Here is a 25,116-nt window from a genome sequence, read left to right as displayed (position 1 = left end):
GACGCAGGGAGACCTTACCCTCCGACCAGGAGCCCTGGGCAGGACGCCTATGGGAGGAGCACCGTGAAGTCAGCTCTTTGCAGGTTGAGTTGGGAGTGCCCTTGGGATATCTACGCAGAGTCACGAGCTTAAAGAGGAGGTCTGAGCCCAGGCTGTGCATTTTCCTAAAATCTCAACTCCTGAGGACGCCGAAGTATTGATCACTGAAAGTGAAGTCATACTTTAAAGGACAAATGAATAGTAGTATCATCACTGTCAACAAAGCTCACGTCTATTTATTCATCACTCACTTTGCTAATTGGGTACTTACAGAGATCACTTCACCGTCCTCCCGTGGGCTCCGGCTCCACAGAGAAGAGCTGGTGTGTCTCCTTCTTTTCCAGAAGAAGACACATTTAGCTTGTAGCCTTCTGTACCTCGCCAGACTTAGGATATTAGTTTGTTGGTTTAATTGTATTTTCTGTTGGCCATGTCCTGACAGGAGAGAAATTTTACCTCATGGTCATGTTTCAATTAGCTGTTACTGAGAATTGCTGATCTGATACATAGTGTATGTATTATATTAACTTTGTAGAGTAGTTATCATTTTTCTGTCTTTGCCCTTTAATTTTGTTTGCCCCTTCAGTGTTCTATCCTTTTTGGGGCCTTATTTTTTTTTAATTAAATAATGTCTGTTAGCAGTTAAGAAAACAAAAGCAAAGAAAAAATGCACATGAGAGCTAAATTTAGAAAATGTCTAGTGTGTTTTCTGTCTCGGCAATGGAGGGTTGTATAACCTCTTGGAAACCTTCATTAGACAAGTTTCTTAAAATGCTGATTGAGAAATAAAACCTTCCTTCCTCATCTTTCAAGCTGCACAACTCATTGTCAAGAAAGGGGAAATCCTCAGAAGCCAAGACAAACGAGAAAACAGGGATTCTGGGAGATAAGTGAGCGTTAGAATCCGTGGTGTGCTGGTTGGCTCCTAAACTGATTTTCAGTTGCCTTGACAGGAGGGCAGGAGGTTAGCCCCAGGCCTCTCACACTAGGAGTTGGATGGGTGATCATATAATGGGCCTAGCCCGTCCTGAGAATCTTGGTTTACTAAAGGGTGAAAGAGGAAAAAAAAAATTCCTCAAGACAAGAAAGTAAGGAAAGTCAATTTTTTGGAAGAGGGGGAAAATAACAAATCCAAAGTAAGGATATAGTTTAAAGCTGTTCTGGCATGAGAGTGACCACAAACTCCTGGCAGAAAAGCACAGCTACTCCTTGATTGATAAGTTGTGTTTTGAATGAATCAGTGAACAGCTATTCCGAAAAAGGCCTCCAGAGTCTTGTGGATCAAGATACTGGACAGCAAACACCTCTCTTCCAAGGTCTCATTCAAATAACCAGAATGGTTTTAAAGGAAAGTAGCAATAATCTGAGTTCTATTTATTGACATTACTATATGCTAAGAATTCAGAGGTGACTATGTAGTTTTCTTCTCTTTTATGGACCTTACTTTCTCTTTGGGGAGACAAAATGATATAGTTGGGTATCTTGGTGGAGGGAGGTGTTAGTCTGTTGCAATTAGCCAGGAGAGGAGATTAAGAAAACAGTGAAGGGTGGGTGAACTTTTTAGCTGAGGACAGTCTTGTTCACTTGGCTTTTAATTGCAGGCTCAATGAGCTGTCACTGGAGGGAATAGATCTTACGGAGGATGGGCTTAGCTCAGGCCTCTTTGGAATGGACAAGTGAACCTGGAGAAAGACAGTCAAATCTGTGCAGACATTAAGGTTCACTTGAACGTGTTCCATCCCTGAGCCAAAGATAGGACAAATATGCAGCACTTCTTGAGGACAGAGGAGTGGTTTTTAAGGTTCTTCAAGAATGAATCCCAGGGAACCGAGATGGCCAGTTGTCAAATTGAGACTTTGTTCTTTGGACGGTGTACCCAGCAAGGGTATTGGCCTTTTATATGGTTCCATTTGTCTTTAATACATGTCTTTTGATGAGGACGTGGGCACAAGTGTTTGACACCTTGTCGAGGCGATTTTGGATACCTGCCTAGAAGCACGGGCACAGTTGCGGCTGCGTCATACATCTTGCAGCCCATCCCTTTCTCCGGCTCTGTAATCACGGCAGAGTGGTTCCTTGTTGACCTGTCCATCTCCTCTGTGACATCATAACCCATGAAAAGACCGGAGCATATTAACTTGGCTTTGTTAAAGTCAAAGGTACAGATCAAATATGGAGTCAGATTTGTTCTTTCCTATTTCCGTAGTGCCATGGAGAAGGCAGTTTGGGCAGCTTTTTGTAGTGTCCTGGAGGCTTTCTCTCCAGCTTCTGGGCGCCTCTGTTGAAAACCCTTCATAGCTCTCTGGCCTGCTGGAAAAGCACTCTGCCTGTTTTACCCTGAAGATGTGTTCTGTTTATAAACTCATCTCTACTCCTTGGAAAACAACTCAAGAAAAACTCAGTTGGTTTTTCACCAGCCATGGGCAGGGGTGAGATAAACCGTGTTATTATTTCATAAAATAATAGTAATAATAGTAATATTAATAGTAGCAGCAGTAGTAGTAGTAGTAATAATAGTAATAGTAATAATTATATTAAAAGAATTCTTAAAACACGACTGCACATTGGAGAGAGTCAATAAATGCTTTCTGGCTTAAATCAAAAGTGATGACTCAGTGATTCCATGGCTGCTGTATTTGCTATGCTAGTTACTCCTTTGTTCCATTACACATTTTTTTAACTGAAAAAGAAATACAAGCAAATGGTTAAAAAAATAACTCAAACAGAGCACAAAAATACACAAGTGAAAGAAGTTTTCCCTCATCTTCTGTTCTTTCATCCCTCTCTGGAGATGCCACTGTTTGCTATCCTTTGGGTGCTGTTCCAGATATGCTTTGCACATTCCCACATATGTATGTAAATTCCTTTAAAATTTTAGTTATTTTTAACTTAAAGGGATTTAAATCCTCAAGTGGCTTCTGGCCGGGTAATAGAACAGAACAAATCTGACTCCATATTAGATCTGTTCCTTTGAATTTAACCCTATGCTCTGTCTCCTAGGCTTCATCTTGCTTGTAATCAATGTTGCCTGGAGCCTGAAATATACAGGAGAGCCTATTCTGAAGCCTCTGACCTTTAAGGATATTTAACACTTTTTCATTCATTTAAAGATAGCAAATTACAGAATAGAAAATAACGTTTGTTTTGTTGGAGGTTTGCAGGGATCTGACCCACGCAGATAGCTGCAAGAAGAAAGGATTCTAACAAGAAGGAATTCCTACACTAAGAAGTTTGCAACAACCAAGCACATAGGAAAGGATCCTGAATTGTGACTTGGGGAGATGGTTTTCCAGGACATTAGTTTGCCATCTAGGTCTACAGAAACTTGCTATTCCATGCCCCAACATCTGGTCTCCCAACTTATTGTCCTGTCCTGCACTGAGGAGAAAGAATTTCGACTTGGTAACACTCCTATCTACCTAGAAAGCTGGGCACTGGAGCTGAGTGTTATGGAAACAGGCCAGCCAAGAAAAGCACCAATCGGGGTGTTGGTGTACTCAGAAGTATTATGCCGGTGGGCTCAGAGGGGCTCCTGCTCCGAAGTTCAGAGCACCTCCAAGACGTGCACATGAGGTTTTAAAGGCTTAATTACATGTAAGGGGGAATTAGCCAATAAGGCTCAAAGAACAAAAAGCAAGGAATCAGTACACTGGAGCTTATCAATTTGTAGCAGATCACATTACTGACACTTGTTGAGCTTGGAATTACGAGTTAGGTTGTTAGCCCAATAAACTGACACTAAACTTCAGATATATGAGATAGCCCAGCAGAATTTAGATCATTAAACCGACACTTATCACACTTAGATTTGTGACTTAGCTTGTTAGCCCAGCTGGACTCTTCCTTCACATGAGGACAGCTCTCCCACACCAAGGGAACTATTGTGAGCCCTTGATGTTTCCACTAGGGTTGGGTATGGTTTACCCAGGAGGGATGGGGACTATGCACCAACACTCAGGCAGTCTGCTCTGTCTGGGGCTCTGATCTTGTACCATCCCGCTCCCCGCCAGCCCAACACCTGGGACAGTGGAGCTAAGGCAGTGATCCTGCCTGCCTGTTTCCCAGCGTGTAAAAGGGGATTATGTACCTTTCCCAAGGTAGTTCTGAGCGACAACACCTGTGGGTGCTTGGTTCTCAGAGCAAGAGAAAACCCAGGTCCGCGTGGGGGCAATGGGTGTGATCCCCATAGGGTTTCTGCAGAAGCATCCGATGGAGGGCTGGATCAGGGAGGTAAAACTTGAGCTGCGGGACTTGAAGGGTTACAGAAGGGTACAGAGGCAGGTCTGCCGCCTAGGGATGCCCCAGAGGTAAAGCTTTTTCTCTCCAACTCCGCTAAGACCCTCCCCTCTCCAGATCCCTCCCTACTCTCTGCTCATCGTGTCCATCTGTATCTCTCCAATTTTCCCGTCCTCTCCACCCGCTCCCATCTTCTCCCTCCCTCGCTGTCCCACCTTCTCTCACAGAACCCAGAGAGGATCGCTGGCCCTCCTGCGCATGCGCAGTCAGTGCCAAGTGGTCTGTTGGTTGGAAGCTCCATATCCTAGCTGGGGATCGGGCCCAAAATTTTCTCAACTCTGTCGCCCAGTAGGCCTTTGGTTCCTGTCTGGGGCCGCGGCCTCTGGCTGTGGAAGTGCAAGGTGGGGGGCTCCCGGAAAAGTGGTCAGGCGGTTGCGGGAGGGCGGTCTGCCTGTCACAGTCCCCAAGGGCGCCAGGCAGCCCGTGTTCAGATGAATTGCTCACGCCAAACCCCTCTACCCGCGCCACCTGCCCCGGGGCCCCGGCCACAGCTGCCAAGGGCCAGGTGTGCCCCTACCACCTCTCACCCAGCCGGGATCCCCTCAGTCCGCGGCTGGCGTCCCCTTCCCCTCTCCCGCCCGCGAGTCCTCTCCTCCCTGGCTTCCTCTCCTTGGCCGCCGGCCCGTTCACGCCCCTGGGAGGGCTGTGTCCGGGCGGGCGGGGACTGCGGACCCGGACGGGGCGGGGGGCTGGGGCTGGGGCTGGGGCTGGCCTCCGAGCAGGGCTGCAGCCCGCGTCCCTCCCCTTTCCCTCCCCCCCGGGGCAGCCCTCCTCTCCCTCTCCCGCTCCCGGAGGACCAGCTCAGTGGCCTGGGCACTGCTCCCTGGGCTGAGAACCTCCGGCTGTAACGCCCTGCTTCTCCAGGTGGAGTCGGGAAAAGGGAGCCTCAGTGCTGAGCGAGCTTCTGTCTCCTCCCTCAGTTTTTCTGCTGCAGGTAAGTACTTTTAACACTTTCAGGTGTTATCATGGCTGTGCTTGTTGATGTCACGTGTTTTTATAGTGAGAGTGATTACAGTGGTGAAAGCAGGGCTTGGTTCTGTTAAAAATGAGCTGAAGGCATGAGGCTGTGACATCCTCCTTCCTTCCCTCTCCCATGGTGAAAGGAGTGATCCTCGATTTTAAAAAGATAGTTACAGTCCCTAACTAGCCCAGCCCAGCTAGTGTGTGTTAAGAGGAACAGCACCACCAGAGGCCTTGGAGACCCAGGGATATTGCAGTCCTAAAGAGCTCCTGGCACAGTTTGGTTTGTTTTGGTTTTTTGTTTTTCTTAAATTGTGTGATAGACTAGTGGTATAAACAGAAAAATAATTGTCAAGAAATATTTCTTCATGTAACAGTGTTATTGTGATATAGTTCACACACCATGAATTCCATCCATTTAAATGGTACAATTCAGCAGCTTTTAGCATATTCACAGTGGTGCAACCATTATTATTCCAGAACGTTTTCATCACTTCAGAAAGACCAGTGGAAATGAATGACCTATCCACCCCTCCCCAGTGGTGGTTCTAAAGAAATTTCTTGGCTATTCCTGATCATAAATTAACTTGTTACATTCCAAGAAAAATCTGGTAGGAATTCTAATCAGAATTGCAATGAATCTGTCTATCAAAACTGGAAGAATTAATGTCTTTATGGCATAAACTTCTTCTACCCATGAATATATCTGGGACCCTATCTTTTCATCTGTCCAGTGCCTGGCCCATGGGAAGTCCTCACTACTTGTTGTACTTGTGAATGATGAGATTCTATACATCGTTAGTTGCAACTGTAGCCTTTCACAGAAGAGAAAAGTAACCTCAGTGAAGCAAGTGACTCTCTAATGGTCAGAAAGAGTGACAGCCAGTGCTGGAGTGATCCAGTGGACTTGGTGCTTGCCACCAGAATTCTCCACCACATACAGTTAAGGGGATTAGAGTGTTCTTTTATCTTTTCTTAATGGCGTTGCTTTTATTTTTACTTATTTTTTTAAATTCTTTTTTATTTAAGTGTAGTCAATTTTCAATGTTAGTTTCAGGTGTACAGAAGAGATTCAGTTATAAACATATGCATATGTATATATATGTTTTAGATTGTTTTTAGTATAACTCATTACAAGAAATTGAATATAGTTCCCTGTGTTATACAGCAGGTCTTTGTCATTTATTTTATATTTACTAATTTGTATCTGTTAATCCCCCCTTTCCTGCCTGCTAAACAGAGTTTACTTTCTATGTTCATGAGTCCATTTATAGGAGCACCGTTTTTCCTAGTAATATATGCTCTTTGGCTGCTTTCAGTTTCAGTAATTCTATCTTATCTGTGGGTGCTTTTATTCTGGTGGCCTTTATGTGGTTTGCACACGTGGTAATAGAGATCTGTATTTGGGAGAAATTCAGGCCTCTGTAGTCCCTGGTACAGAGTGCCCACTGAATTGATGCTTAAACTGGGAAAAAGGCACAGTAAATTTTGGAATTTCAACTATGGTTGAGAATCCCAGGGTTCTATAACCTGTTTAGACAACCTTAATATTGGCTGCACCCATACTGGGTAATTTGGTGGAAATTCATGGTATGGTGGTGTAGAGACAGGGAATTGTATGCTTCTTCTCTTTCTGTTTTATTACACTCATTCTCCTGGGCCTCCCAGATCCTCCCCCAGAAGGGCCCAGGGCTGACTTGGTGCTGCGCTGAGGCAATATTTGTTAATAAGGCCCTTTCCTCTTCTCATCTGAGCCTCCGGTTCTTTCTCTGCACAATGAGCGCTTAGACTAGGTAAATAATTTTCAGTTTCTTTTAAAGCCATGTTTCCTTTGAGAAACAGAAAATGCAAATCTCTCCTCTCAGCCCAACCCTTTAGATTTTGATAAGTCCTCCAAGGAGTGACATAGCTCTTTGTGGAAAATGAATGTGATTGTGCTCCCAGGTGAAACAGAAAAGACTCTTCAGAGATTGATTGCAGGGAGAGGGCAGGAAAGGGGCATTATGTCACACTTTCTAGTGTGAGCACTGGAGCAGGGGCTTGGATTTAAATATGGTGACTGACGTGGCCTCTCTCTAATCTTGTAGAATGTGATAAACTTCTCTACCTCAGTTTCTTGATGGGTCAAGTTGGGGTGATAATATTTTAAGGCTTTTGTGAAACATTATACACATAAGCCATTTGTGTCTCGGTAGAAACAAGACCTGCTAGGGATTCAGGGATTTGTTTAAAAAAAATCTTGTCTGTAGCAGACTGTCTGTGTGTATTTTAAGTTCCTGGAGGGTGAGGGTGAGTCTAAAGCCCATTGTGGGACAGGTGGCCCATAGTTCTCTGTGCCCCAGATTACCCCCTCCTCCCCAGTCCTCTTCCTCAGTCCAGGATGAAGTTCCCTTGTAGATTTACTCAGAGGTCTTGTGGAAATAGCTTTTCATTTTATTGTTTCACCAAGAAGTTCTGCCATCATGATCTCTTTGGTCAGGCTTTGAAGGGCTGCCATCATGATATCTGGTAAGAATTCTATGGAATTGGGAGTTTCTATTTAATGAAAAGAAAAAAAATTACAAATAGAAAATTAGAACAACGGTGGTTTCAGGGGCTCTTTGAAATGGACACCATTAGCTTTGTTAGCTTCAGGTGCTGTGGCCTGTTGCCACGAAGACCCATTCTCTTGCTCTGAAGTTGGAGGTACCAGTGGGTTCAGTGGGAATGATAACTGAGTGTATCTCATGGGCCGGGCATTGACCTATTTGTACTGTGTGTTCCTAATTTGAGACAGTGAGCTCACCTAACCTCAATAACCTCTTTAAAAAATTAGACTTTTTATTTTGAGATGTAATGTAGATTCCCATGTGGTAGTAAGAGATTATATGGAGAGGGCTTATGGATCCTTTTGCCCAGTTTTCCTTCATGGTTCCATCTTGCAATGGTGAGGTACAATTCATTACTGACTCACTAACAATTTGAGGTTTGTGTTATTGCCCTCATTTCTATTCATGATTAAACTGGGGCTTAGAGAAGCACACAGGCCTACCCAGGTCACCCACTTTGCTAGTGCAGAGTCGGGTGAACGTGGGCTTGGGATTTCCAGGCAGTACCATTATGATGGTCTGTGGCAGGGAGCAGCATTCACTTGCTTGTTTATTCATTCATTCAACAAACATTTATTGAGTAAACTCTGTGGGTCATATGCTTTCTTTGGCTTATCTGATTATTCATCACTACTGAGAATCAGGCAATGTTTATATTTTTTAATCTGAGAAAATTAGCTCTGAGAGGTTATAACTCCCCCAAAGGAAGAATAGCTCATAAAGGGGGGATAGTACATTTGTACAGTCACCTCTTTTTATGCAGGTGGTACCCTAGACATTTTACATTTGCAAACATCCGTAATTCAGATATATTCTTGTAAGGCAAGGATTTTTTTTTAATTGAAGTATAGTCAAGTTTACAATGTTGTGTCAATTGCAAGGTGTTTTTTGACTTTTGAATTAAAAAATACTTTTTCAGGAGGGTAATTAGGTGTATTTATTTGTTTCATTTTTTAAAATGAGGTACTGGGTTTTGAACCCAGGACCTCGTACATGGTAAACATGTGCTGTACCACTGAACTGTATCCTCTTCCCCTAGGCAAGTTTTCTTATCCATTATTATGAAGCTTAGGGGATCAAATAATTTGGATAGAAATCCAGATCTTTTGATCCTACTGTGGTCCTTTTCTTTATATTCTGCTGAAGGGGTTTGAGGAAAGCATTTTCTTTGTTCATTTATTATTCAGCATTTTTGAGCAGTGACTTTGCATCAGGGCCTTGCTAGGTGCTTGGAAATACAAAATAAGAAATGACCCTTCTCTGCAGAGGCAGGAAGCCTAGACCAAAAGCTGGGTAATATGATCCGAGATACATTAGCCATGTGCAGACTCTGAGGACAAACTGTACCCCCGGATTTGCTTTGGCTTCCCTTGCCTTCTGGCTGGTACACACCAGGTCACAGCAACCCAGATGGGCCCGTAGCACACAGCAGATTATGTACCTCGATCTCCTCACCCCTCTCGGCAGGGCCAGCAACATGAGCATCCCTGACTACGTGCAGTGTGCTGAGGACCACCAGACTCGTCCCGTTGTGGTCCAACCAATGGAGATCATCTCAGAGGAGAATTTCTTTTGCATCTATCAGCTACTCACCTCGGTGAGCCATATCAGCCCATGCGGCTCCCAGTGGACATTCTGTATCCACTACAGGCACCACTATGTGCCCGAGAATGGGTGGAGCGTCTTCCAGACACACCGCAAAGTCGTGGGCCTTGTCACCATTACCAACTGTCTCTCTGCCAAGGCCTTGGAGAAGCTGCACGTGTAGAGGGGCTGTATGGCACCGCGCTTAATGACTCTCAGCTCTTTGTCTTTGTGCTGCATGGGGAGGTAGCCGAGCAGCCGTTCACCGACGTGTCCTTCAATCTACGAGGACTGCAGGGTGGTGGAGAAGAGGATCGAGGACTTCACTGAGTCACTCTTCATCTTGCTCAAGTCCAAGTGGCTGTATGGTGGCCACAAGAATTTTGGGGCAAGATTCCCCTCCTCTGCATCCCGTTTGAGAAGGAGGACTTCATGGGACTGGACACAGACAGCAGGTAAGTTTACCTGGAGGCCAGCCAACCCTGGCTTTGTGCCGGATTTCTTCCCTACATCCAGAAAGGGATCAGCAAGGAAGAATTCTGTCTTGTAGCCAAGGGGAGAGGGAGGTGCAGCCTGCTGGTTTACAGACATTTCAAAGTGAATCCGCCTTTGTTTCAGAGAGATCCTTTTAGGGTTAGTGTGGACACTTACTCCCGCTTTACAGCCATGACCATGGTGGGACCCCTGGGGTTGCTGTCCAATAAAGTAGCCAAAGCCACTGATGCTAGGAGCACTGGGGAGGAGGCTGGACTGAGCTGAGATATGCTGTAGGTCAAATGCACATCAGACGCTGAGGCTTGTCTAGCAAACGTATATAAACTATCTCTTTACTTCCTACATTGATTACATGTCAAAATGATAGTATTTTACATACAGTTGATTAAGTAAGATCTGTTCTAAAAATCAGTTTCTACTATTTGTTTTTTGTTTGTTGGTTTGTTTCTTTGTTTACTATTTTAAACGTGGCAACTGGGAAACTTTCTTTACATGGCTCTCATTTCATATCTGTTGGGCAGCCTGTCCTGGGACAGTCTCATCCCTTTGCTTTTGGATGAGATGCTTAACCCCGAGAGGCGGAACGAGGCGCTGGTTGAGCTGGGGCCGGAGCCGGTGTCTCCTGCCTCTCAGGCCCAGCACCTGTTCAGCTCAGGCCCTCTCTTCTTGCCCGACAGCCACCATGCCAAGTTAGGACATCAGAAACACCGCCAGGGACTTCCGAATGAACTCCTTATGCAGGGAAAGGCGTATCACGGTGTATGGGACAGAGCAGGGAAATGTTCATTCTCAGTTTGTCCCTGTGATTAAGTCAAAGTCTCCACTTTGCCTCGGAAGTACAGACGAGCTCTTTTGGGCTGCCTACCCCCCCACCTTCTGCTCTGTTTCCCGGTGTATCTATCGTGCTGTCCCTCGGGCAGAAGAGGGTGAGATGTCTTTGCCGAGAAGTGGTCCCCCTTTGCTGGGGAGAGTAAGAGAAGCTGTGTCCCCCCGTCCTATGGCCTCTGTCCTTGTGTCTGGAGAGGGCTCATGGTGGTCCCACAGGTGACGGTCGTAGAACCTGGCACATGCTGCTGGGCCCGCCGTGAAGGCAGTGCTCTGTGATTCTTGAACTTACCTAAGATCAGATCCTACTTTCTGGTTGTTGGTAAGTTGGAGGAGAAGATGCTAGAGAATTGATAAAAAGAATGTCTAGACCAGCCCTGTGAGTGAGAAGAGAAGTGGACCCGAGTCCCACCTGCGAGAGCCCACCTAGCGGTTTCTGGATGAATTTTCTGTTCCTCCCAGATATACCTGTATGGCTTAAGGAAGGGGAGAGGCTTGTCGTGGCCATGATCTGTGCTTGTCCTCACAGGGCCCTGTGATCTACATGCCCGCACTCCCCTTCTGCTTCTTGGGGATGTGCTGGTATGTTTAGGAGCCTGGGCACTGCTGAGGGCATAGCTCCCAGCACCGTGCTACACCGAGTCTGGCTCTGTTCACCTCACCTGTCAACACCTGCTGAGGCCCCAGGCATTAGTCAAGGTAGGTGCATCGGTGCAACGTAAGCAGGGACCACCTTCTCCCCCTGGACAGACTGGTGAGTGAGCAGTGGAAGCCTTGAGCCCTGCCCCAGCCCCCACGCCAGTGCCTCCTCTTTTGTCATAGGAGTCACTGGTGACATTTTTACTCAACAAATGCTTGTCTCTGAGTCTGCAGAGCCACCAAAGAATGCCAGCTTGTTTTTGTCATTTGAAGTCTGCCCTTGGGACTTGGCGGTGTAGCCGAATGTGTACTTAGCCCACAGTGTTTGACACTGTCACCATTGATTACCCAGAACCTCATGTACCAGGCATGGCTCCCTGCATCAAAATACAGCAGCGCATTAAATCTCCCTCCTTGTGGGTCTGTCTGTCCTGGTACCATAAGAGCTCAGCCAGCATCTGAACGTCAGTGAGATAACGCGGCCAGTGAGCTCAGGTCAAGCACATTCTCCTCCAGTCACTTTTACCACATTGTTGCTTTTAGTATTCCACAGTCATTAGTTTTTTAAACAATGCTTTGGTGCACGAGTAGAGCCTAATTCTCTCCTGCTACTCTTGGTGGAAGTGAGTAAAACAGTCCAGAATGAAATGCGACCACAATTTGTAGCTCAAAATCTGCCTAGACGCTTGTAGGTGGAATTTGGGTTAGGGGCGCTGACCACGTTGGGTCGTCCGGCAGCACTGCTCCCCTCAGGCCCCTGCTTTCCCTGGAGCAGGAGGTGAGGGTGGGTCTCACCATCCCCGTGTCCCTGGCCTCACACACTCACGTAAATTCTTGTACATGCTGTCAAAATCATTTTTGTTCTTGTGTGTTTCTAATTTTCTCGTCTTCATCTTTTCCTTTTTCTTTATTCCTTTTTCACTTGTACTGCCCAGTGAGCATGTTGTTGCATCTGAAAATGTGGGCTGTGCACATCCTGCATTGGAAATAGCCAGATTGCCATCCGTGCTGTCTCAATCATTTTAAAAAGCAAAAACTTAACAGCTGTCTTGATCCATGTATTATCCTCGTCATTTTGTATTTTCTTAATTTTTGGAATGTTTACTTTGTTTGCACATTACCCACTGGTTTTTGATACCTGTTAAAATCCTTGCTTTGAGGGACCTGTTTGGTCCTCCTTTTATTTGGTGACAAATGCGCCCTTATTAAATTTGTTTCATTGTTTTGAAGAAGTGAGATGCGAATTGATTTAGGCGGCTGCTGAGGGATTCTTTTCATGGAGTATTTAAACTTGGAAAGTCAAAATCTGCGTCAACTTGCACGATTCCTGCTTTTATACAAACGTGCTCGGCACGCGGTTCCTGGCTGTCGCTGTGTGACGTGCGTGACGGCGCTTCCTGGCCGGTGGTCACTGATGAGGAAGTGGCCGGCACGGGGGTGAGCATCTGCAGGGGACACTGTTGGAGGAAGCAGTCACCGTTTGGTTGTTTAATTTTTTTTTTTTTTGCATTCAACTTCCCCGTGCCATTTACTTTACTTTGCCTTCATAAAGGGGCCGAATTGGGTCTAAAATCCATGCCACTCTTTTGTTCCCTTTACGAGGCTGGTTTTTCTGAGTATCAGGACAACATGGCCTTCTCCTAAGTAGCTGGCTCACCTGGATCTGTTGGACACAGGGACAGCTAAAAGGGCCATAGCTTCCTCTCTGCTTCAGCCAGTGGGCATTCAGAGCTGGGTCTGTGGTTTGCCTCAGCAGCCGTGCAGACCTCCCTACCCAGGGATTTACTTTTAACCCATGTTGGTAGTAAATAGCTGAATCCGTTTCTGTTGCAGCTGACGTTCACCACTGACGGCCGTGTCATTAGTTTGTGGTAGTCAGTCTGCAACACCCCAGACAACCGTGAAGGAAGATGATTTGGCCGACCTAGGACCTTGGATTCTCACCCTCACCATGGTTCATCTCACCCGGTGGAAGGGTGTGGCCTCCACCATCATGCTGACCATGAGGCCTTGTTTCTCCTTTCATGCTCTAGTCCAAATGTGGACACTTCATTTTTCACTGAATTTGTCTCACTTGAGACAGGCCAGAATATCTGAATGAGTCCATCACATTCTGGGTGGTGAACAGAACAGAAGTAAGTGTCGCAAGTAGATGGAATCTTGGCTGTCCGGGTTGGCAATTGCAGGCTGGGATCTGTGATGGCCGGGCTGTACCCTGGACACAGGCCTTTCCCGTGGCTCCCGTGAGCCCAGGAGTTGGAGTGAGAACAGCCTTGCCTGGGTTCCCACATCCTCATCTGCTCACTTTCAAGTGTGTCTGCTAATTAGGAGCTCCCCCAGACCTCGGGCCCTTCAAAGCTCAGACCACGGGAGAACCTTGAGTCCCTTCTCCTGGGCCTCCTGTGTGAGAATCCAGTGCCTTCTGAGGTGGCCAGTGGCAGGAGATGCCTCCCCCGCCGGGGAGCACCCTACGGAGGACTGTTATTCAGTGCACCATGCTGTGAGCTTGTGGGGTTCCGGCCATGGTCCCTGCAGAACCACAATTGAGATGGACTTATTGTCATAAATAACAGCACTGATTGCAGGGCAGGGCCGGGGGGAGGGAAGAGTGGAAATTGAATGTGACCTCAGACAACTAGGTGGGTGCTGGGCCTGTTACTAAAATGGGGAGTCTGGGAGATACCTGCCAGGAATCGAATTCCAGAGTAAATGGTGGACATGAGGCATTTTTAAGATGCCATTTTTCATCCAAGTTAGGACTTCAAAGAGGCACTCGGGTCGATGAGCCTGGGGCTCAAGTGAAGGAGCCGGACTAGAGATACACGTTGCGAGTCGTCATTCTTAGCTGGTGTTCACAGCCTTGCATGTGAATTAGATCTTCTCGAGGGCTGCAGACTGAGGCTGAGGGGGGGCAGGGCTGTGCCTGGGTTGGAGGAAAGCCCAGACCATGCAGCATTGGTGTGTCAGTTAGCGGCGTTTGCCATTTTCAGAGCAACGCTATTTATCCTTAAGGGGCCAGGGGGTGGGCAGGGCCAACCAGGAAGAAATCTGCATGGAGGGTCTTGGCCACATGTGCGTCTTGGGAAGGTGCAGAGGCTGCAGGGTCTGGGAGGGTAGAGTCCTCAGTAGCTGAAGTTGGAGTGGGGAGTGGGGAGAATGTAGTCACAGTCACCTGTGAGGGAGGGAGGGAGGCCTAGGGAGTCCCCACCTTACCGGACTCTCTTTCCCATGAACAGAAGGCAGTCAGACAGAGGATCTGAGGTGAGAAGGGATGGGCAAAGGGAGGGGAGCCAACCTGGAGAATGGTGCTTGGAAAGTTCTGGAGTAGTCTCCCTGAGAAATAGAGTTAAATATACCCAGACTCTTAAGAACATTGTTAGTGACTTGGTAGGAGGCAGTTGTTTTTCTGGCCTCCTAAGGGTAAGGCATGTATCCAGGGATACACAGAAGATACGGGTAGTCTGTTCTGGGGGCTTGATCGTTACCGGGGAAACAGTGCAAGTTTAAAGGGGGAGAAGGGCAGCGGAGGGAAACTAGCCAGGCCCCGTGTCAGGTACCAGTCGGCTGCCCTTCTTGCGTGTTGCATTCACATCCATGCCTCCCAGGTGGGCGGTGGCAGCCCCCTTTTGCAGATTGGGAAGCCTTCTCAGAGGGGTTAAGGAATTGGTCTGTTTAGCGGCTAGTAAATGCTGTAGCAGGATTCAAGCAGGGCCTTGTCAGACTTCAAGGTCATGTTCTCTCTACTGTTTCCAGTACTTCCCTGTTATACCTGGAATGGTGAAGTGGGTCAGTTTTGGAGCCTTTCAGAAAAAGTATGATTTAAGTGCCTCAGGACTGTTTCACAAAGCTCAGCGTTCTTTGATGATTCTGAAGCACGCAGTGCTTTTCGCCCCACAGAGGTAACGTCTAACTCCTTTGAAGATGACGTGGTTGCAAATGATGTACAGGTGCAAAACCAGACTTTGCAGCTTCTGAACGGAAACTCTCCAGTTCTCCCTTGGTCAGCTTTCTTCCGCGGGATGTAACTGTGCTGCAGCGTAAGCCTGAGCTTTCCGTATGGAGTGAGTGTTTAATATCCGATGTTAGCATAAAACGGTCCGATGAAGAAAACCGACGTTGACAATTTATTTTTGGGTTTCATTAGTCAAGATATACTATCAGTTAATGGCCCATATAGCAAATGAAATTCAGTATAGGACATTGCATTTCTTGCTTTCTATTTAGAGTTCTCTTACAGAATAAGGTTGCCTGCTTTGGAACATCAGCTTCACCACCACGGCACCTATCAGTGTGTTGGTGTGATTGCATTTACAGAGTGAATCTAATCTGGGCTTCCTAAGCCCCAAACACTCCTGTGCAAAATCACGGGCTGTAGCCATCTGTTAGTCACGCAAATACTGCTAAAATTATATGATTCCAGGAAAGAAATGAGAGAGAGAGATTGCCTTTATCAAATTTCCTTTCAGTTCTAACTGCAAACTGTTGTTGAGCAGCTCTTGTTTCCTTTGGATATGAATATATACATTTCTTTGCATGTAACCTAAGTTTTGGACTAGAACACCAAGTTCTTGCTGTCCACAAGCCACAAAAATAGTAGCCAAATTGCACACGTGTGAAATAGTTAATACTTTTTTCTGAGAAAGTATCCTTGAATTTGGGACTTGGGCTGTGATTTTTGCTTTTTGATTCCCCCACCCATCTTGTAATCTCTCACTCCTTCCCACGTGGCCCCCAAGGGTTCGTGGTCTTATTAGGAGCAGGCACCCAGTTGGTCTCCATATATTGCTGCTATAGATAGAGCCCAGACAAGACTTAAGGACATTATCAGAGAGGACTTCCTGGAAGAAATGGGCTCTAAATTCATTTGTGAGGACAGAGTAAGAGTCAGCCAGGAGAAGGAGTCAAGAATGTGGCTCAGGTCGCAGGTGCAGCCCGGGCAGAGGCCTGGAGGCTTTTGGCGTGGGGACCCGTGGAGAGTGCCCTGTGCAGTCCAGGGTTGAGGGAGCCCCTGCTGGGGAGGACACTGGAGACAGTCCGTGGTGTAGGGCTTTGGAAGAAGTTGAGTTTTATTAGAACTGACACAGTAGGCAGTGAAGGGTGTCAACAGAAAGTGACCCTCAGGAAAGGTACTTCAGGTTTTGCTTCTGATATTCTACAGACAGAAGGATTGGGATGGGCGAGAGCAGGTATGTCTGTCCCTTTGAGATCCAACCCGTCATTCATTTATTCATAATACGTGCACTTCTGTGAGTATAGGGGAGAGAGGGTGTAGCCACGATAATAAGCAAAATGTATTTGCTTCTTGAGAGCTTAGCATTGTCAGAAGTTGACTTAGCCTAGAAAGCTCTAGGAAGAGAGGAACAAATTATGGAGGTTGGAGGGAGGGAAGGCTTCCTTGGGAAACAATCAAAATGAGCCTGGAGGCAAGTGAGAGGTAGGAGCATGTCAGGGGACCCCTGAGGTCACTGGGAACCTGTGTACTGAGGTGAGGCTGGGCAAGCAGGGTCTGGGGTGGGGCTAGAACTCTAACAGGGAGCCTCTGAAGCATTTGAAGTGGGGTTGATGTAATCAAATTTGTGATTTGGGAAGGCTGCCGTGGCTCTGTGTGTGTAGTGGCGATGAGGGGGTGGGTGCCACCAACTGGGGGATCATAAGAAGACCATTCACAGGATGGAATATGGGCATCGGGGCTACTTGGGGACGGCAGGGGCAGTGTGGATGCCGGCTTTCTTTATGGGGGGCTTGTTAGCGGGGCCGCCCTAGAGGCACCTTGTGGCTGGAAGAAAACTGATGGAGGCTGCCAGGTGGACTTTCGTCTTCTCTCTTTCCCTTCCTTGTTTGATGATCTTAGCTCAGCCAACATTTGGAACAAAAGAGCTAATTTCCAGGGTTGCCCAGGACTTTGTTGAGCTCGTTCGAGTGAGATCTGATTGGATTTAGGTTTGTGTTCAGATCTGGATGTTCACTTAGCTAGAAACGTCCTGTCATTTCGATTTCCATAGGGGTTTTTATTCTTGATAAAGATTGCTTTCTTGGTGAGAGGAAATTTAAAACCGCTGTTGTCTTTTTCAAAAAAAAATCCTCTTTTTAGAATTTTAATATTCAAAAGAATACGAATATATAAAATATTTAAGGAAGTCTTTGGTGTAGTTTCTTTGCTTTCTGAGCTAATGTGAAGTTAGAGCCTTTGCATTACTTAATAGCACATCCTTGTCAGTATTTAAAGAGCTGTTAGTGGGCGCCCCAGGCCCCACCTCTCAAAGAATCGTTAAAGTTTGCTCTGAAATAGTGAGGTCATAAAGGTCTTGTTTTCAGAAATCAAACGGTTTATAATACACAGCATAACTCCATTTATAAAATAATAATAATTTCAAAACTAAGAAAGTGGAGGATAAATGATTTTTTTAAAGCCTAAACATAAACTTTCTTGTGCTAATGTTGAAACTGGAAATTTTGAAAAGAAAAATCCTACTGCAATATCATCTATTTGGAATACATATATGAGTTTCACGTTTGAAAAGTATCTGCGCAGTGGTTTTCGAAGTCAGGAGCATTCCTGCTCACATACTGGCAGTGATGGTTGCTGGTTTTCAATGGAAGAGCCTAAATTTGCCTTCTTAGCTTTTTGGTTTTTTTATAGTGAGAGGGTTGAGTAGTGCTTTGCCAGCATGATTTTGGGGCAATTTGAGGGCAGATGTCGTGTACCAGCAGCGAGAAATTTCCATGCATTTTATTTTCTGGACATCACCAGGGCACATGTGGGGTTTGTGCCTGCAGGCTGGAATGCTGCAGGACTCCCTGATCATTCACCTTTATGTCCTGGAGCTGCTCCGGTCAGTGAATGATTTTCTGTGGCTTGGAGATAATGTCTGATGGAGATGACCAGATGTGCAGTTAAAATGCTATTACTTGAAATAAGAGTAACCTAGAAACATTTCTCTAACAATACAGGATGAGGGAGGAGAATTGGCTGAGCTGCTTGCAGTGGGGATTCTTCTCAGTTGACTCCCTCACCGTGACTCTTGCCAATATCCGCCCCAGCCTTGCACGGTAGTCCTACTGAAGCAAGCAAGCACTTTGGTCAGAAACGCACTGAATTTCCTTGTGCCTCTGTTTGTTGGCTTTTTTGGAAAGCACATCTTGCCCTTTGCTTAAATGCCATCCATGCTAGTCACCTCTTACACTCATTCTTCTGGACCTCGTCCATACATAGCTGCTGAATGGATGAACAGAATGTAGTATCTCCATGTAGTGGAACATTATTCACACGTAAGAGTGAAGAAAAAAGAAAAAAAAAAGAGGAAAATGAAAAAGGCCACCTGTTTTGGGAAGTCTACCCTGACTGTTGGACCCACACTTTTCCCTTTGAAACCCAATCACTTATGCTCCACTCTACTCTTTTTGATAGTACTTACCACCTTCTAATAATCTTTAAAGTTTTCCAAAAAAAAAAAAGAAAGAGATGCTGATACCACTTCAAAATGTACAAGACTTTATAACAGCATGTTAATTGAAAGGGAGCAGACACAAATGGCCACATATTGTTGATTTCAGTGATATGAAAAGCCCAGAATAGGCACATGCACAGGCAGAGAGCAGGTGATGGTTGGAAGGAGCTGGTTGGAGGGGGATTAGGGAGTGACTGCTAGTGACAGGGGGATTCTTTTGGGGTGATGAAGTGTTCTGGAAATAGAAGGTGATTAGGGCTGCACAACCGTGAGTGTGCAGAAGACTGCTGAGCACTATCTCTGGGAGTGCCTGTTGTCGGGGCATCTTTATTTTTTTCTCATCCTGCAATGTGAAGAACCATCTTCTGCTCTGGCCGTTCTACTCCTGTGAGTGGTGCGGGTCAGAGACTTTGTAGAGTCATGTTTCTTTTTTCCCCCTGGCTGAGTGTAGGCAAAAAAGATTTAAGCCTGAGAAAGTGCTCCATCTGCAGAAATGTCTTTTAGATTTGCATGGTGTAAAAATCTTGAGATCTTTTAATCGTTGAGGCCAGTCTGTGGGGGGAAATACCCCGTGAAGCCTGGGTGAGCCGGGGAAGAGCCGCGCTTCTCTCCCAGACACGGGTGGGGATTGCACCCCCGTTCAGGCAGTGAAGGGCCCAGACCCGTGAGCAGAGTTGACAATCGTGAATATTTACGTGTATCCGCTGCTTCATCTTGGATATTAATTTCAAGCTGAGTCAGTTTGTGGCGGCAGCCTCATCCTACATCAGGAATTTATAGTATCTGCTCTTTGAGGTGAAGACCTGACAGAGTTGATTATTTAACAGTCTGCCTTGAACTGATATCTCAGATTCCTTTGTCAAAAGCAAACAGCAGAAATACAGAATTCCTTTAATGCCAATATGACCTGGAACGAGTTTAGTCTCTGTGCCTCAGTGGCCTTATCTGTGAATGGGAAAGATGATAACAGTGCTTCCCTCAGAGGAGCTGGTGAGGGGAGAATCAGAAGCACAAATGGAGGACTTACAAAAGATGCTCTTGAATGACCGAATTTAGTGCTGTCAGCCTGGTGAGGCCTGAGGGGCAGAGATGTCAGAACAGAGCAGTCCTAGCCGGAGCTCGATCCGTGATGGCAGCTGTTATGATCAGTATCACCACTGTGCGTTATCAGGTAATTTTAAGACTTGGTAATATGAATTCTTGAATAATGTTAAAGGACTAGACATCTCAGATCCAGTTTACATAGTCCTCAAGATTTCTTCTGAGAAATGGATGGTTTCTTCCACATCTTAAATCTGAGATGAGTCTCTAAAAAATTCTGTATTCCTCCATCTTTTTGCTTTAATTTTCCATTTCCTAAAAAACAATGTTTTTAAATGGAGTTAATGGGGACTGAACTGAGTGCCTCATGCATGCTAAGCACATACTCTCCAAAATGAGGTATAATCTCCTCCGTGATTTTTTTAAAAATTTACTTTCTTAGTTTACAGAGGTAAGAGGCCTCTAATTTTTTTTCTGGAGACTTGTCCATGAACCTGTAAATCTATAATTAATGGACAAAATTTGGTTTATTAAAAAAATCAATAGAATATTCTGCAATCCATCCAAAAAGAAATGCTCATTGACTTAAAATGTTTCTCCTTTAAGGTGATTTCTCCTTTGTGGTCTAGCTTAATTTATTAACAGGCATCCTCATCATCATAATGACCAAACTCGCTGTGAGTGGACACCTACCTAAGGCTAAAATGCTTTCCTCATGTTTTAGTTCATAGCAGGTGTTTGTAGGTATCAGTGTCTCCTTTTTTGCAGCTGAGGGATTGAGAGATGGAGCAGCTTGTCCCAAATTACACGCAGCAGGCTGTGGCTAGCTCGGTGCTGGAACCCAGGCTGCACAGGATGCTTTCTTAATTGCTCCTCTAATCAGCCTCCCGTTAAGTGGTTACCCAAACACCTGTGACTCCATAAATGGCCGAGTTTAGTGATCTCAGCTTGATGATGCCTTCAAAGGAGAGACACCATTGAGAAGGTGAGACAGAGTGGCAGAAATTACAATTGTTTATTTTCACAAATTTTTAATTCTCAGGTAATTACTTAAAAAGTTAATTTTATATTTTAGTGCTCTGTAAGCACTAAAAACATAACATTAAAAATAATTATAGTGCAAAAGAGAAGTGGGCTCTGAAAGTCCAACCACTGCTATTGATGTTACTTGTTTTTCTCTAGTGGCCCTTATTGACAGAAATACTTACAAAGACTGAATTGGTTTTATGTAGTCTTAATATGGAAGAAAAGATTGTCAGTGAATATTGTAAGAAAAGTCTTTACTCTTTTCTTTCCTGTTGATGAATATGTACGTTATTTTCATGGCTTAAGTACATTTCCTCATTTGTGAAATTTTAGTAATATTGTTTAATTTGTCTGACTGTGAGAGGTAGATGCCTTGTATACAAAGAACCCAAGAGGTGCTTAATAAAAGTGTGCTGTCATAATGACAGATATTTTAGAAGGATCAACTCTGAATACTAAAGAGTGTCGCTTATTTCTGACACATATTCAGTATGTATTTGTATGATATATTTGAATATGGTTTAAAGTAACAAGGATTCATTTTTTTTTTGGTGTAGTATGAAGTTTTAATGAAATCTGTATCATTCTAGTGAGACAGGGACTAGTTAAATTGCCTTAATCAGATGACCTTGAAGATTATTTACACAGAATATGTATTGTTACAAATCAGAATTTATGTTGCCGTGTAACCATCCACTCAGACATTTAAATTCGTGGGATTCTGACCAGATCCGTTAAGTTTAGTAAAATCCATATTGATCATTTTCAGGGAATAAGCTCCTGTATTTTGTGATTAAAGAAAATTTTGATTTTTTTCTACACTCTTAACAGGTTTAAAATATCAAAACATTGATTTGACATGTCACTTTTTTAATAGAGAGAATAAAGCTCATGCTGTTTTATTATGTAAATAAATGTTTTTGTATGGCAACAAAATTTTATGATATCCTGGCTCTTTTAGTATTTTGCAAGATACTTAGATACCCTACTGTTGGAAAAATACAAACGTGAATTTTATGAATATAGGCCTAGTACAGATCTGTTGGTTTTTGCTACAGTGCAAGACATGAGGCATAGGAGAGCTTTGCTGCTGATTGCCAGGAGGACAGATCCCATGTCTCAGTTTCCCCTCCTGTAAAATGAAGTGGCTGAACTGGATTCTTTCCTCTTCTAAGATGAGTTTCCATGAGCCTATGTCTTCTGTTTATATTCAGGAGTATTAGCAATATCAGATTAAATACTGAATATCCCTCCTTTCCCCCGAATCAAAGTGCAGCACGTGCTACATAAGTTTTATTTATCTGATTATCGTTACTGATCCTACAGGCAATTTTTGTGTTGCATCTTTCCTGGTAACCTGGAAGGTCATTTTACCCATAGGTGGCACTGTTGCACCTTCTTACAGTCTTAACTTTCCTGTTTGTAAAAGAAGGCTTAAACAACGTTATTTTATTTTGATTACTTTACTTAATGCTTCAGAATAGCCCAATGACAATTATGTCTGTCTAACAGGAAAAGTTATTCTGCTTATATCTTAGATTCATTCTGTCATCTCACTGTGAACATTTCAGACTTGCTGTGCAAACAATAGCAAAATCGGGCTTTTCTTCTAGTGTTAGAAACCAGTGAGCCGGGATTTTATAAAACAGCTAGAAGCGGCATCTGGAGGACCTTAAAGGTGAAAAGTGTATTGAGTTCCCTGAGTTTTGACCCCGCCGCTGTGTGTTAATTGGTGGTAGGAGATTTGGTACATATACGAAGGGGTGTAGTTTTTGATATGGTTTGCCTGCACGCGCTGCCACTGAGCCACTTGAGCCTGAGTCAGTTCGTTTTGAGTTTTTCCCTCGTCTGTGAGATGGGGACATTCATATCTGATTTGTAGAATTGTGAGAATTAGAAATTATGTGCAGTGTTTACCACAGTGTGTATGTCAAGAGGGCTCTTAAACTTTAGCTGCTGTTTTGTGTGAAGCCATCATTTGAGAGTCTTTGGCAATTACTAAGAAACAGGAAAATAAGAAGAGATGGTTTTATGATGAAACATATTTGAGGAGGTTCCATAGTTCCTATACCCATAATTTAGCATCAGCAGAGTCAGAACTGTTACACAGTCACCCTGAACCAACGTTAAGCCACAGAATTATTTGTTACTTCATATATTTTGGGGTTTAAGGAGATCCAATACTTATACACATGTTGTCTCCAGCAGCCTACTGAGAGATGACACAAAAGAGTATACAGGCGATAAATGTCTTCTTTGTTACTGATGAAGCCACGTTCTCCATGAACTTCAAGGCTGTGGGAAAATGCGTGTCATGATACTGTGTCCCAGAAATACAGAGTCACCCTGTCCCATGTAGCTCTGGGCCACAGCGAGCCTTCCCTTGAGAAGACCTGCCCTTTCATGCACAGGGCTTTCCTGACATGGAGCTGAGCATCCCGCGTGCTTCCCAATGGTGACCAACACTGGAGTGAAAGGAAGGGTTTCACATGCCCTGCTTGTCTCCCCGGACTCACACCTCACTCTGTTAGTGTAATGAGTGCTAGCTGTGGGCCAGGGGCCAGGGGTGTGAAGGGAGAAGCACCCTCCATGGCCCAGAGGAGTGGTTAGGAGACATCCACTCCCTCAGTTTAAACAGGTGGTTGGATGGAACATAAGGGTGCTCCCCAAGAGTGTATAAAAGGAGAAATAAGGATTTTATTTGGGACTTAGGCTAGCCAGGAAACACATAAGATGATTAGAGGGGAGACTTGTAAAACAATTTGATATTAAGTTGACATTTGTTGAACACCCAAAATGTGCTACATTCTTTTCTGAGAGTTTTACAGAAATGAATCCTTCAATCTTCTCAACAAGCGAGTAAGGAAGGTTTGATTGTTATCCCAGTTTTACAGTGTGGAAATTGAGGCACACAGAGGGTAATTAAGTTGGCAAAATCACAGAACTAGTAATTGGCAGAGCTGGTATTTAAACCCTGGCTGTCTGATTTTGAGGTTCCCAGAGATGGGCTTTGGGTGTTTAGCATTATCGGCATCCCTGAATCTTTGTACCTCTGTGCATCAGTTAGCCTAGAAAGGACAGGGAAAGGAGTGTTACACAGGAGCTCATAGTCATGTCTTGGCCACTGTCCACGGAGAGTGCACCATGATTGGCGTTAATTGAGTTCTGGGCAGTAGATCTGTTCGTATAATAGAAATATAGTCCATTGAATTAATCTAGAAACCCTTCCTGCTCCGTTTCTGTCCATGCTTGCCATGTGACTGCCTGCCCGTTATTGGGCCGTGGAGGAGAAAATGTACTCATGGTTGAACTCTGATATTTCAGTCTGGTTCATAGATTCACGTCTTCTGTTACATTAAAAATTTAAGTTTCTGGTTTTCTTGCATCAGTGTCTCATGAGCTTGGTTAATGTGAAACCAGTCCATGGGAGCCCAGGGATGATGACGGTATAATTTCTGAGCACGTTGAGGCACTTCTACCCGTGCAGACGTGGCTGGAGGATGTCCAGCTTCCTCACTGGTTTCCCCCAACAGCAGGGTCCTCTCCCACCCCTGGATGTGAGGTTGGGAGCTCTCTGAGTAGGCCAGTCAGAGGCCGAGTCCACCAATCAGAAAATGATGAAGTACCTGGAAGTGGGTTTAATAGAAGACAAGGGCTTCCAGGTTGTCAGATGGGCTGTTCGAGTCCATTTGGTGAAAAGCTGTCCACTGTCTGTGGTTGAGCTACTTCTTTGCTGTTGAAAAGTCTGGAGTAGATGAAGGGATTTTAAAAAGCAGAAAGGAGTGATTTCATGTGGTACGTCCACACCGGTGTGAAGTGATGGATGACCGCCTTTGTGAGTCATAGACAGTCTTACAAACTTCATAAAACAGCTTTAAAATCTCTTCCATCTGAGTGCACTTCATATGGGGTCCAGATCATCACTGGTCGCACTGTGAGGGCAAGTAACTGATAATGGCAGAAAGGACACGGAGGCATCAAAAAGGTCTCAGTCACTTTCCCTGTTTAAAGGATGCAGCACAGTGTAATATATTTTAGCTGGTTTTTCACTGAAAAGATTTAGTGTTTTCTGGGACTCCCCAGTGCCCCAAGGTTCCATGCAGCTGGGTGTCCCCTCAGTGCTGCTCTGTCAGTGCTTGCCCTGGGCTGACGCGGTGTCACGGGGAGCAGGACAT

General features: G+C 45.0%; 1 protein-coding gene across 7 annotated transcripts in view; it reads left to right on the top strand.

Moving 5' to 3' along the window:
• Nucleotides 1-25,116, top strand: part of LOC140687212 (uncharacterized) — an 80,821-nt gene that overhangs the window by 22,085 nt on the left and 33,620 nt on the right. For 2 of the 7 annotated variants that reach the window (XR_012061380.1, XR_012061381.1), the window contains exon 1: nt 9,648-9,922. The exons of 1 other annotated variant lie outside the window; for it this stretch is intronic. The gene's annotated coding sequence lies outside the window, so the exon portion shown is untranslated. Of the gene's footprint in view, nt 1-5,040; nt 5,270-9,350; nt 9,625-9,647; nt 9,923-20,683; nt 20,901-25,116 lie in introns of those variants that run through there. 4 more of the 7 variants (XR_012061383.1, XR_012061384.1, XR_012061382.1 and 1 more) reach the window with 4 other exon arrangements.

Source organism: Vicugna pacos, chromosome 19 (assembly GCF_048564905.1).
Source record: "Vicugna pacos chromosome 19, VicPac4, whole genome shotgun sequence".
Classification (NCBI taxonomy): Eukaryota; Metazoa; Chordata; class Mammalia; order Artiodactyla; family Camelidae; genus Vicugna; species Vicugna pacos.
The sequence above is the reverse complement of the archived record's forward strand: the minus strand, read 5'-3'. Positions and strand labels throughout refer to the sequence as shown.